Raw genomic sequence first — 14,257 nt, forward strand, 5'->3', positions numbered from 1 at the left:
AAAAGCCTTTCCTCAGTGTAAAATGCACTAAAGTCTGCTTGGACTTTGCAAAGAAAAAACACCCAGACACAAGGTTCACTGGTCTGGTTAAACCAAGATTGAACAGTTTGACCTAATTTCTAAATTTTATATCCGAAGATAACCAAGCACAGATCTTTGCATGCCCAATATCATCCAAACAGCTGACTTAAATCCTATTGAACATCTCTTGAGAAACATGAAAATGACTGTCCACCGACAGTCTCCATCCACTTGACCAGGCTTGAGAGGATTTGCAAATAGTAATGGGAGAAAGTTCCCCAACCAGGTGTGCAAAGCTTCTTGTGTTATACCCAAAAAGTCTTGAGGCTGTAATTGCAGCCAATGGTTCTTCAACTGAGTACTGAGTAAAGAGTCTGAATATGTATGTCAATATGATATTTCAGATTTTACTTTTGAATAAATTTGCAAAAATTTTCTGAACTTCTATTTTTACTGTCATTATACGGTATTTAGGGTACTCTAAAAATGTATTTAAATGATTGTAGCATTAGGCAACATAAGAAAAGGGAAATAAGTGAAGGGGGTCTGAATAATTACAGTTTTTACATTTGGTACTTTATTTAAGTTTAAATAACTGGATATGGTGCTGAAAATACATTCAAATTAATATGAACATGGCTTTGATCTGAATCAACACTCAGTTTTGTGATGGAGCTGTTTCTCTGACTGTGAGAGAAGACAAAGCTTCACTCACTACCACTACATCAGCTTAAGGATGCGTTTCTCAGACAGCTTCACTGATGTGGCACCAACTTAGTGTGAACAAACCCTCAAAGTGAACAACTGAAGCACAGTGTGTGCAATTACCTATCATCTTTAAACATAATCACGACATGCTGGGCCTGGCATTCTTATGACCCATCCATCCATTAATAAATATCTAAAATCGACGAAAACACACACTGGCTCACTAAGAAATAGGGACACATCACGCACACACACACACACACACACACAAACCAGCACAGGAAGCCAGTCAAAAGAAATGAGGGTTGGGGGATGAGGTTGGAAGGAGGAGGAGTGGAGTGGAAACAAAGGAGCGATGATCAAAAACAAAACCTTGACAGAAAGAGATAAGAGAGATACAGAGTCATGATTCAGACGTTCACTGAGTCTTCAGAAGACAAGACGGTGGGGTGAAAGCCAGCAGACTCAGCAACGGGGAAATAATTGTGATTGGGCAATAACAGGTAGAAGTTGAAGGAAAACAGAACTAGTCCCTCAAGTGAGAGTAAGAAGAGTTGGTGAGGAAAGTTCAAGTAAGAAGACACTTAAGGGTTTCTGACATGTAAATGACTGCACTCTTGCTAAATAATGTCAGCTTCTGCTCCTTTAAATGAAGGGGAGCTTCAAAATGCATTTAAATACATCCTCTTTGATTAAAACAGCAAATGCATCCTTTTCAAACTTTGAACTCATGATATTATCAATCATGGAGCAAGGAGCCCTCAGCAATATTCAAGATGACTTTATTCACTCCTAGACCAATTGGTTTTCCTCTCAGATAACAGATTATTCTCTCATCTTCTTGACAACAGTTATCTCGCTGACTTAATGGCTGAGGGCGAATCTCTGCTGCCTTGTCAGCCCCTTTTTCCAATCAATGATCGTTAAGGGTGAGATGGTAAGAAGTGACTTCCACAGTTGAAACTGTCTTCATCTTACACTCCTACACCTATCAGCCACGCCATGAAATGCTTTACAAAGATGGGTTGAATAAGATACACACAAACACTCAAACAGTTCAATCTAACAGACTCACAGATGCATATTATCAAAGCTCACCAGACTTCTGAATGAGCAAAAACACGAGATTCAAAGAACACTTAAAAAAAAAAAAAAAAAAAATCATCATTATCTGCACAAATGACCTCAGGTGCTTTTGCAGCGTCCCCAAACCTAGTCTTCAATTATCTAGCAGTGAATTCCCTCTTGTCATTTTTGTCCCTCTATTTATAGCACTGAATGAGGTTATTTTTATGGCCACTAAGAACAAATTATCCAAGAAGTTCCTTTAAAATCCATTCTGTTTAAGTGTTGTAAGTACTTATGCTTTCATATTGTATGTATGTATTGCATATATTGTACCTATATGCTTCTGCTGCACAGCACAAGCTTATTTACATGTGAAATGATACACTCAATGCTACCAAGTAAAGAGAGAACAGGTTATACAAGTTATAGCAGGCGATGAAAGGACTGCACATATATCTGCACATGTATCTATAAATACACACAGAAAAGGGACCATCTGCTGTAATTACAGTATTTGGGTCTTACTATATGCACACATCTTTCAAAGCAGTGAGAAGCATTCAGGCATAAGGCTGCCGTGACTGATTGTCTCTTGTGTTGCTGTCCATATTGTTCACTATGATGTGCATTCTTTAAGCCTCACACTATGGCAACAGAGGACTCACTATCTCCCTGGCACACATGCACAGGTGCATACACACATTCACATGAACTGGAATACTGATGAGTTGTTTTTCCACATACTCACACACATACACACACACAGTGAGCATGTCAATTTCAGTCCAACAAGTGGTGCCAAACAGCTGATACATGAGAGAGAGAGAGAGAGAGAGAGAGAGAGATATTCTCTCTCTTTGGAGAGAGGGGGAGAAACATCCTGCATATCCTGCTGTGCTGCTCCTCAGGTTCAGTAATTTGGGTCATAGAAATGCACAAATGCACTCACACTCACACGGACCCAGTGAAACACACACATTCAGGGACAAATTGATTCTGAAAAGAATCGGAGGGAAGGAACAGATCAACGACTGCTTTGAAAAAGTCTCACCTTAAATCTTTGTATGCTGCACAGTGACCAGCGCCTGGCTCCTCAGAGTCTCCGTCTCTAGGAGGATTTGCTCCTGCTGTGGACTCCCATTCTGTGGTTTCGTTGTAGTCTCAGCTCCGCTTCTTTCTCTTTTCCCCTTCTTGCCTCTTTCAAAGCAAGACCGCCCCTCACTTCCGCCGCTCTGCCACTGAGAAGCCCTCGGCACTGAGTGTGAATAGAGAGAGATAGAAAGCTTTCCCAGTGCCAGGCACCCTGCCTCCAGCCAGCTTAGTCTGTATCCGTCTGCACTCTGCCGCTAGGTCGCTAAGATAAATATGATGATCTTCAACAGCACTTCGAGGCTAATTAGTCAAGTGGAGGCATCCACAGGCTGGTGAGGGAGCCTGCTCAGCACAGTTGCCGGTGGATATGAGGAGAAGAAGAGAGAGGGAAGGCAAGAGGATGTGTGTGTGTGTGTGTGTATTTGTATGCTTGTGTGAGAGAGGAAGAGGAGAAGTCAAAAGGAAAGGGAAAAAACAGAGAGTGGGAAGAGGGAATAAGAGAATGGGAAAGCGAGACTGAGTATAGAAAAGAGCCAGCATGAGTATGAGCAGGAGAGAGAGAGAGAGAGAGAGAGAGAGAGAGGGAGAGAGATGGGGGAGTACAAATAACAGAGAGAGCGGGAGAGAGAGAGAGAGAGGGAGAGAAGGAGGGACTGTGTCAGAGGCTGAAGCAACACAGCGGCTAAAATGGTAGACACTGTGCACTTACTGTACCCCAGGAAACCACTTTAATAAGGGAAGACATTATACAGCCTGTTGGACCGACTGCACAGGTGGACACATTCGCGTGTGTGTAATTATGGTAAAATATATATATATAAAAAAGTCAAAATAGGAGTGAACAAGATCTGGATAATACTATGGTAAAGTGAAGTGTTCTGTGTGGGTCTGTGAGCACCTAGTCTCTATTCTTTACAAATGTGAACTCAGGTGAACTGGAACCACAACTTTGGACAGTCAGAAGTGAGTTAATGATGCATTGCCAAGTGGAAAAGTGGGTCCTCTGTGTCCCCCACATCCCTCTATATAGGTCACAGGCCTACAGGTGCAAGCTCACCAGCAGCACGCGTTTGCATATGATAATGGCCTAAATTTGTCTTAAACATGCTCTTCTTCCATCACAGCTAAAACAATCAATGTACAGTATGTTTCTGTGGATGCACTCATAGTTCACACACATTGTTGGGCTTATGCTATTTGGCAAATGTTTAGACATCCTGCATTGGACAGCTGGACCCCAGGAAATCCCCTCAAAACACATGATATGGGCTTCAGTGCTGTTAACAATGCAAAAGTATAACAAAACATACATTCAACAAATCTGTGTAAGTGTATTGAATTTGCGACAAATTGTCTAATAAAAGTGACTTTTCAGTCAAGCCAGAATAGAGGAGTTCAGTTCATTGGCAGGCTGAGCTAGCTAGGTGCAGGACACAGCTGCATATTCAATGTATGTCAGAGTGGTATCAGTCACATTCTCAAAATGTAAGGCTATTCATTAAACATCATGAAAAGTAAGTAAACTAAATCTAATTGAATTAGATTTAGTATTCCTGGCTGCTTCTTCATCTCCACAGGAAGCATTATTTTTGTTTAAATGCATCTCTACTGCTAACAGACCACTTTTAATTCAAAAAAATTCTGTGTAAGAAATCAACATTTTAAAAGCCGCCCACCCTTCTGCTGCACTCACACAAGTCACTTGCAGCAGAGGGACCAGGGACCACTCAAGTGTTTTTTTTTCTTCCTCTGTGAATGACAGATGAAACCACGTGACATCAGATGGTTCTCATGGTAACTAGCTGCATTCACAAAGTTGAATATCAGGCAGTAAATTCACACACTCCCTCAAATGTGCAGTTGAAATGTAACTGCCTTTCCTTAATGTCAGCGCACAAAAGAACAAAACAAAGACACTCAGTATACCTATACTAACATAAAGCTGCGAACACATGGTGTTATCAGAAGTCAAAATCTTTTGAAACCATTTCACGAAATGAATGATCAGTAAAAGAGGTTTGATTGCCTCAGAGGAGAGATGGGTATTTTATAGAGAAAAACGGTTTTCACAGAGCAAGAGCACCTGCTTGCTGCAAGGGCACAGAAATATCTACAGTATATTTCGGTGGCTACATTAATATCTGTCTATTACAGCCTCCCAAAGGACATCTACTTTTTCTGCACCATCGCTTTAACTCTCAGTCTTCATGTGTGCAGCTTACTGTAGCATCTATTCCGTGACCATCAGTGCCTTTAGATATGTCTGTCTGTTTTCTTTCAGAGACATCTGCATGTGATATAAATAACTCAGGTTGCATCATACATGTAAAGTGTGTTTTTATGGGCGAAACAGTAATGGTAAGACACTGCAGATATCTACAAACAGCTGTAGCCTGGTGGTTTGAGAAATGGGTCTTGAATTTGAGGGGGATCCATTTGCAGCCCAGAACTGATAGAAAGAAATGTGCAACGCTAGAGTGAATGAGTATAACCCTGCCTTTTGCCCTTGAGAAAGATGCCAAACCTAGTTTCCCAGACACATAACCCACTGCTTATAGTGCGCTTACTGCCTCGCATGTGTGTGTACAAATGTATGGGTCAAATGCAGGAAACACATTTCCTGTGTAGCATTCTTCTTTTCAAACATAACGAGTGGGATTGTGTAGTGTACCAAGTGCAACAGACATGCGACACACATGCAATGCACCTGTCATCTTTTGACACTCTTTTTTCCACACTTTTTATAGCATTAAGCGTGTAGGTATTACGTTTGCATTCTAAAATCAACATTTCAAGGACTCATGGTCTAGATACTACAGATCTGGTAAAGACATCACAGGCCAAATAGGGTTTATGGTTATTGTTGCACAATATCCTGAAAGGCAGCCATCTGGCCAATACATGGCCTGGGTTTGGTTTGCCTGAGTGCATCTCTGTTTGAGGCACATGCAACCATTCAGTTTGAACTCATCTTAAAACTACTGTTTTACTGTCTGAGGCATTTTTTGGACATGCAGTGGGTTAGTTCTTGTGCCAGCTAGGTATGACAGGTTGACTGCTTGTTCTGCTAACTGACATTACTTCCATGTAGTTTATTATGGCTTGCATGTTATCAATACCACTTGGACTTGAAAATCTTCTGGTGCTAAAGTCTTGTCCTTTACCTACAGATTGTGAATATTTACATAGGGCTTACAAATTATGAATGTTTCTTAAGAGTGGTTCAAGAGTGTTGAATGACTTTCATCTCTTTGTTTTATTTTCAGGCCACAACTTTACATCTTTTGTTCCCTGACAACAGGCTTGCGAGATTCATATTTTGCTCCATTGAATGGTAGCCGCCAAACAACCAAAAAACAGATAGAAAAGATCTAAAAGAACAATATCACCTCATGAGCTCATGACTTTTTGTTAGCAAAAACGTTTTCACAATATCTGTTTAAAAGACACATTCAACCTAAACCTGAGGTTGAGCCTGACCGAGATAACCCTATGTCTCGTCAGTATACCTCCCACTGGAAGCCATTGTCCCTCTTTACATGTGTGTTGTGTGCACACGAACACAAACACGGCGAGACAAATAGTCCTCTTTCCACAGTACGCTACGCAAGCACATAAGAGCAAACAAAGAGCAGCATACAGAAGGTGCTGGTACATGTTCACATGAAAACACGCATACAAAGGCCTATGCACACAGTATTGTTGAGTAAAGGTTGCTGTTCTATCAAATACCTTACTCTACAAACACAAAGCGCTTAAAAAGCAGAGACAAATTAGCTGCCATATTGTTTAAAAAAAAAAAAAATGAGAATGTGATATGAGCCTGTGTGCTCCCACTGGCAGTATGAAGACTCTCCCTTGTGTTGGGGAATCAGAAGTAGGCCGAGTGGATGTGCTCATTTCATATACTATCACAGTGGATCGCAGCCAAGGACATTCTTGCTTCAGATTGCCATGCTAGGGACTTTCTGATATAAAGAATTAATCCGATTTATTTATTTATTTATTTATTCAAAATTGAATTATAAAAATGATACAGCATAGATCAGCTCGAGTGTTATTTTTAAATACTGGCCCTGTGGCCAAGAACTGGTCAGAGCGGTCCTTCATTTGTACTAATTAAAAAAAACTATTAATGGTAGGGGCAATGAAGCTGAATTATGTTGTAGTATAAATGAAATATGAGTAAGCTGTAATGAAATACACATAATAGCTTGACCTATTTTGATTTCACGGAGCTATGGACTTGTTGAATAGAGCCTTAGAGCTGTCCTTGCTGCTGGACAAAACCTCTTATCCTGGTGTCCACTGTCAACACAGGTATGATGTGTGTTTTGATCTAAAATTCAAAGGCAGATGATCACATGACTCATAATTTACAATTCATAAATTAACTGACTAAAAAACTAAAAAGTGGTGTATTATTTAAATAATCCTTCCCATGAAAATATTGTAAAAAGTAGGTGAGCTTGTTGTACTAGATGTGAATGGGATAGTTAGTAACACTATTATATGTGTAGGCTGGTTTATTCAAACCAGACAGAGGGCACAAACACAACAAAATAGCTGTAATGTGAGGCAACATCGCATCCCTACTCCCATTTAATACTAACAGGCTGAATGTGGAATCCATCATTTGAGCTGGATATTGCTTCATATGTTTGAAACGCTCCTTTCCTGCAGAGAAATGTTTTAAATCATATGTGCCCATGACCTCTTTGTTAGACTTACATTAATGAGAGTAAGCCTCTTTTTATCAGACTTCCTTTGTAAAGATGACACATCTTGATCACATAGAAACCAAGAAATAAATGCTGAAAACGAAAGTGAATGCTTTAATCATCATCAAATGACTGACTATGGTAAAATAGATAAACACAATAGTTGGGCATTTCAGCCAAAGCTTGAAACAAATAAATGTAAATTTATCTTCGGCAGATGGGTCCCTCCATATGAGCTGGGTTCTGCTCAAGGTTTCTTCCTGTTAAAAGGGAGTTTTTCCTTGACACCGTCGCCCTCAGGCTTGCTCTGGAGGTTGCAGGCTGGTTTTTGTGAAGCGTCTTGAGACGATTTGTATTGTTATTGGCGCTATATAAATAAAAACTGAAAACTGAATTAAATATTACAGTATTTATTTCACCACGCGACTTATTTTACACACGGATATCATTTCAAGTGGTAGTTAAATAAAAACAGAAAACATCTCAACCTGTTGCTTTTGAGGAAAGCTGTTTGTCTGCTGTGCAGCCACACGGAGACAATAACAGGAAACATGAGGCTGCTGCTGTTGTTGCTGCTGTGTGGAGGGTTGGCCTCACGGTAATGAGTGGAATCAGGTAACCACCGGACAGACCGACTCTGTTCCTGCTCTCAGACGGGTCATAGACGCGGAGGGAATGAGCGAGAGTCAGGACGGTCTCACCCTTTTCTTCCGATGCCGCGTCTTTTTTTCTGAAGCAAAGTTTATAGCACTTTAAAATAAAATTTAAAAAAGTTGGAGACATCTGAGGTACGGCGTGGCGCAGCGTTCATGTGAAGATCGGGTCATTTTGGAGCCAGCTCAGCGTTCAGCCTACTCAGGTGTTCAACCACGCGAGGACCTTTGTATCATATTTTACTTTTCTCGCAGTTCAACTCACTGAACTGGAAGGAAGATAGCATTTTTTCGCTTTTTGTCGCGCGTCGTATCTCCACATTTCTCTCTCTTATTTATTTTTTTTTAGTTGGTTTCACTTCCTCTGTGTATTGGACTTAACAAATCAAGCGGAAGCTGAAGTTTGAACAGGTAAGCATACTTATTTTTTATTTTTTTTTGGCAACATCTCCTGCGTGAATTTTAACTTAGGTTTTGGTGTACGTGGTCGGTTGACACCTTTTGAAACTGAGCCAAGAGGTGGAAGCGAGCCCAGCCAGAGTTGAACAGTCCCTGCAGCTGTTAACTTTTTTGACCTCTGTTAAGCATGGCCAGCCAGTGGGTAATATATTGATTAAAGCTCATTTTTAAACATTATCTGACGGTTAAACAGTCACTTTGGCTTCTTAAATCCTGACCCACATACAGTAGAAGTAGATTGGTCTTAAACAGACTTCAGTTTAATTGTACACAATGTTAGTGGACACCTTATTATAGGTAAGGTACTTACCTTAATACTATAATGTTTGTATGTGTAGTGTAACCAGCTGTGTATGTCTTAAGTTTCCTTCCCTCTACGACAAACTACACATCATACACATTTCTCTCAGAGACTTTCCGAGTAATTAAGTCCAAAAGCTCCAGTCAGCAAGGCATTTACTGCAGTTTTATGATGCAGTGGGTTGCAATAATGGTGCTATCTCTTGACACTTTCGTTGCTACTGTGGAGCTGCATCTCACCTCCAACACATACAGGCCCCCCCCACACACACTCATAAACATACACTATGCAGATCGAGATTTCACATCATGCATAATCAGGTTTACCACACACACATCTGTCTGACTCTCATATATGCTGTGTAAATTCAGTGTCACAGTTTTAAGCGAGAGCCTAACCTTGTGACTTGCAAACACCTTCTAACAAATGCTGTTTCGCATGCAGCTGAGCATGCTGATTCACAAGCAGGGATCGCAGCAGGAACTCCTCACATGGCTCCTCTCCTGTCAGGCCGGAGAACAGAGGGTCTCAAGGCCATATCCAGAGGCTGTTACTCGCCTCTGGCTTAATGTGGCTCTCAGGGAAAGAGCTGCACTCTTAAATTTTTAACAAGCATGCTAATGTGTGAGGTTTCAAAGACAAAGTACATATAAAGGATTTCTGTTAAAGATGTATATAAGTGTCCCAGCAGAAAGTGAAGACAGCTGATTATAGATCAGCATTGCTGTTTTATTGCACAATAAAAGGGAATTCTGATTCCTGTCCAGGGAAATTGTGAGTTTAACTTGAACTGTTGTCACACTCAGACCCTCCTGTTACACAATGTCCAGCACTTGACAAAACTACAAAACTGCCATGTCTAATACACTGTGATATAGTTGTGTTAGTGTCAATGATCTGGACAACTTCATAGGAACTTTATAAGAACCTTTGATACACCAGGTTAATGTCATGACTACTTTTGTCATGCTGTCACATGGGGGTGAGAGTTCCACTCTGTCACGCTGCTGTCACATTTTCAGCTGTTTCACTGAAACAGTTTATCATAATTACTCATCAGGCTCACTTATGTCTTCTGTGATTAGCGTCGGCACATCTGTCTGCTTCAGCTGTTTATTTTTGAACTGTCCCACGTTACAATAAATGAAATATACGTTGACTTTATTTGAATTCTGTTTTGGCTGTGTTGCTGAAGCATTTGTGACATTTTGGCTATCACTGTTGCTATCAAGTTTCTCTTGCTTTGTGCATGGGAAATAAATCAAAATGTTCTGAAAAAAGTGGTATCTTCTCGTGGCTTGTTTGTTAGTGCTCGGCTAAAATGTTTTGTCTTTTATATAAAAAAATAATAAAATATATGGCATAGAGCAATGGTTGTGGGCTCATCACTTGCAAAGCAGTTTAGTTTTGATATGAATCTGCAGAAATCTACCAACATTTACAAAGAGGAAGAGAGAGGGCTGAAGTGCACGGATAGCTGTTAAAGACAGATGAAAGGATAGGAGAAACTGTGTGGTCGTCAGCACCACCAATCAGCACGAGTTTTATCTTTTTAAATCGGGTTGAAAAGAGCAGGAGAGAGGCTGACAAGGCAGGGGAGATTAAACAACAAAAAGATAAAGGGGAGGAGACAAAAGAGAAGCTGGGAGTGATGAAATTCACTTCTTTGCTTGGCAAACTGGGTGACAGATGAATTTTCAGCAGAGAGGAAATTCCTCACGGTCGCGGTGCTGCCCGTTTAACTCTCTGTGTATCGGTGCAATCTTGAAGATTTCAGTTTTGGCTGGTTGGCAGCAAATGTAGATCCTGTTGATAACAACAAATACAGTTTATTACTACATGTCACAAAATTCAGAGGGCTACAAAAGAAAGATGTCTGAGATGAACTGTCCCTTTCCCATCATTCTATGAGCAACAGAAGATCAGATTTTATTCTGTACATGTTATTTGTACATGAACAGTTAGACACAGTGAAAGGAACTGGTTCACTTGCTGAGAATTAGCAGGTGTGCAGCCTGTCGCCTGCAGCTTTTCATGCAACAGCTCACTGTGGCCGCTCCTTTTGCCATTACTCGCTGCTGCAATATTTCAAATTGATGTGCTGTCAAATATCTCTCTGTCTGTCATTGTAACCAGAAACCAATGTGTGTGATTGTTAGTACATTTTCACATTTCAGTTTTGCTGTTTACAGAGGTTGAACTTTCTCCATTTAAATTACACACAGTAGTAGTGTTGCTTGTTTGTCTGTGTGTGCAGAGTATTCAAATGCACCTCGCTTCAGGCTGTTATTGTTTGCTAAATACAACATTCATTTAAGATGGCAAAGTATGCACAATGATGAGTCACCTGGAAACAACAGATCACTAAAGACACATACTGCTTTTTTGTCTTTTAGTGGCAGACCTGTCCCATCTTGATGTTTGCTCCCATGGAAACAACTTTGGAATAAACTGCTGAGAAAACTTGCAATTTACGATGTCTTTGGTCAGTTTTTGGCAATGCAATTATAAGTAGAAAATTAACCAGGCAATAACCGAGTAATGGTCAAACTCACAATAAAATCTCATTCATGAGCCTCACAGCTCATTGTTGGTGGGGACACTGTAACAATTACTATATAGTGTGGGTACAACCTAATTTATAACACAGACCTACTGTACATTTTTAGATAACCTTATTGATACCATCAAAATTATTTTTGATATTATTTATTATCACATAATTTCTGAGCAATGGCCTTTCTAGAGACACAGAGAGCATTAACCAGTCCCTCTCTTGCTATGATAAATAGATTTTCTTACATGCATGATTTTAATACATACTTGCAAAATGCAAGTTAGTCTCAGAATGATGGTGTTAACGCAATGCGTGGTCGGTTCATAGTGACATACACAAAATTTCACTCCAGTGAGCTCATCTAACCGTCAGCCTGTTGCTTCACTGTGTCACCTCGTCAGTCCCAGCATGCCTGAGATGGCAACCACGCCCCAGCAGGTCTGAACTATATTGTGAATTTTGTTCCTTTGTTCTTAGCCATGTGTCTAGTTTAAACACAGAACAGGGCTGCCTGACTTTACCCCTTAAATCATTATGCCTGTGCGTCTGTTTGTGGTATTCCTTTTATTTGCAATAATCTGTTGACACAAAGCCTCGCAAATACTGTCTGACAGTTGGTAACAGGAGGAGGAGGATGGAAAAACATTTACTATCTCTAGTTTTCTCTTTCTGTGTTTTCCATAGTAAACTGTTTATATATCTTCTGTCACCACCAGTAACTTATTAATCACGCAGGCAAGGACTAGACACTAAAGTAATGTGTTATGGTTGTAAAGGTAATGGTCTGAGGAGATAATGTCAAAGAAAGACCTGAGCCCCCCGACAGGGTAATATTTTACCTATACAGCTTCCCAGTAATTGCTAACATCTTTCTCATGCGTTGCTTTTTAAAGTCTGGTCTATGAATGCACACACCACTTGTTCCTTTGAACATGTATTATACAAAACAAATCTTAGAAAAGCCTCATAGAATGCATTGGCCATTGTCTAACAGGAATGCAAATCTGCAGCAAAATAATCTTCAAAATTTCAAGCAAATATAGTAGTTGTGAGGAACATGAGTGAACATACTATTAAGTGAAGCTGAGTAAAACAACAAGTATATCTTGAGCTTTTTTCAATGTGAATATTCATACTTTGCAAAATATTTGTTTAGACAAAATAGTGAGATAATCAAGGATAATGCAGGTGAACATTAGCTGCAGTTTTAATCCAGACATCAGGATGGGTTGGTGTGTCTATTCCTGTCCAAATGAAACAAAGAAGGTAGTATAAATTATGCAACCTTAAGACGTCAAGCAAAAACACATGCTACTAGGTTACTATGTTGGGTTGGCCATCAACCACAGCACAGATGTAACAGAAGACACTGTAGGCAACAATTACCCTGAAGATATGTCTCTAACTCGTGTGTGGATATGTATTTTAGACTGTGGCAGACCAAGGGTGCACATTAGAAACAGGATACTCTGTAGTTTATGTGCAGGAAATTGATTGAAGGCAACAAAACATTAATGAATGCCGAACTAGTCCCATATTTTTGATGTGTCTGTATCTGTGTGGTGGGAGAAATTAAAGAGTTCTCACAATTTAGAGATGCCACCTAATTTGGAAGAAACTCACCTGCTGGACAAATGCAGGAAATTCTAAAATGTGAAATATCTACTTGCCACACTGAAATGAACTGATTTTCCAAGCTTATTTTGGCTTGTGGTCATTGTGGTTTTGTTCTGCGTCCTGGCAGAAATGAAGTTTAATCAACAAATGTGTCCATTACAATTGAAAGGCAATGCGCAGGACGTTTCAAGTTACTGGTACTGTACAAGTACATGGTACAGTAACAATTTTTCTGTGTGTGATTGTAACCTTGACATCATTTAAAACGGTTCAGTAGACTTTTTTGTGTGTGTCTTAAGAAACTTGTATGCCATTCCCGTAGTTATTGTTATTATCTTAACTCTGGATAATATTTGCATTCCCACACTTTTATTTGGTTTATCAGTGAAAGCTGGTGTGCTGCTTGTGACCATCATTAGAGAAATTGTTCCAGTAGGGTTCCTTCTGTATCTCTGATTTGCAAATTGCCCTCTGTCCATTTTCTGATCAATGACAGTCAGCTAATGTTTTGATATATATTCCTGCCCAGAAGATTATACCTTCTCCAAATGTGTTTTATTACCTTGATGTATTGACTGGTACAGGACAGGAACACACCTATGATTTTGGTAATAGTAATCTAAGTCAGTTATTGGTGTTAATGAATCTTTGAATCTTTGTAATGATTTAAGCAGCCTTGTGATTCTTATTAAAGTTTAACTGGGAATTGAAGATATACGTGACCAGAATTCATGTGCCGAGAACAGACAACTACATGCTGTATGCAGCAGATATAACGTACTGTATATAAAAACAGGCTGCAACTCAGGTACCGTCAGTTAAATTAAATAGTACATTGTGTTATAAGGTGTGATAATGTAGCCCAGTTTAAAAAAAAGAAAGAAAAAAGTGGTATTTCTCCAAAGCCTTTTCTGTGTACTGCAGCTAATAACTCAATCAAATTCTCCAGCAAATTGTTGATTTGCAGCTGCCCTCCCTCTGTTACTGCAAGGCCTTTAGTGAAGTTAAGTGACTGCTGTCGAGAGGATTTGGACTGTTCTTCTGCTATTGTTAGTGGATG

The 14,257-nt window shown here is 39.9% G+C and overlaps 2 protein-coding genes across 4 annotated transcripts in view; one reads left to right on the forward strand and one right to left on the reverse strand.

The window, feature by feature from the left end:
* Positions 1-3,333, reverse strand: part of LOC125004773 (phospholipid phosphatase-related protein type 5-like) — a 46,540-nt gene extending 43,207 nt beyond the window's left edge. The window contains exon 1 of one of the 2 annotated variants that reach the window (XM_047579665.1): positions 2,849-3,333. The gene's annotated coding sequence lies outside the window, so the exon portion shown is untranslated. The remainder of the gene's footprint in view (positions 1-2,848) is intronic. The other variant, XM_047579666.1, reaches the window with a different exon arrangement.
* Positions 3,334-8,210: 4,877 nt separating this feature from the next.
* palm3 (paralemmin 3) overlaps positions 8,211-14,257 on the forward strand; it is a 35,263-nt gene continuing 29,216 nt past the window's right edge. For both annotated transcript variants that reach the window (XM_047578722.1, XM_047578723.1), the window contains exon 1: positions 8,211-8,674. The gene's annotated coding sequence lies outside the window, so the exon portion shown is untranslated. The remainder of the gene's footprint in view (positions 8,675-14,257) is intronic.

The sequence above is a fragment of the Mugil cephalus genome, chromosome 2 (genome assembly GCF_022458985.1).
Source record: "Mugil cephalus isolate CIBA_MC_2020 chromosome 2, CIBA_Mcephalus_1.1, whole genome shotgun sequence".
Taxonomy (NCBI): Eukaryota; Metazoa; Chordata; class Actinopteri; order Mugiliformes; family Mugilidae; genus Mugil; species Mugil cephalus.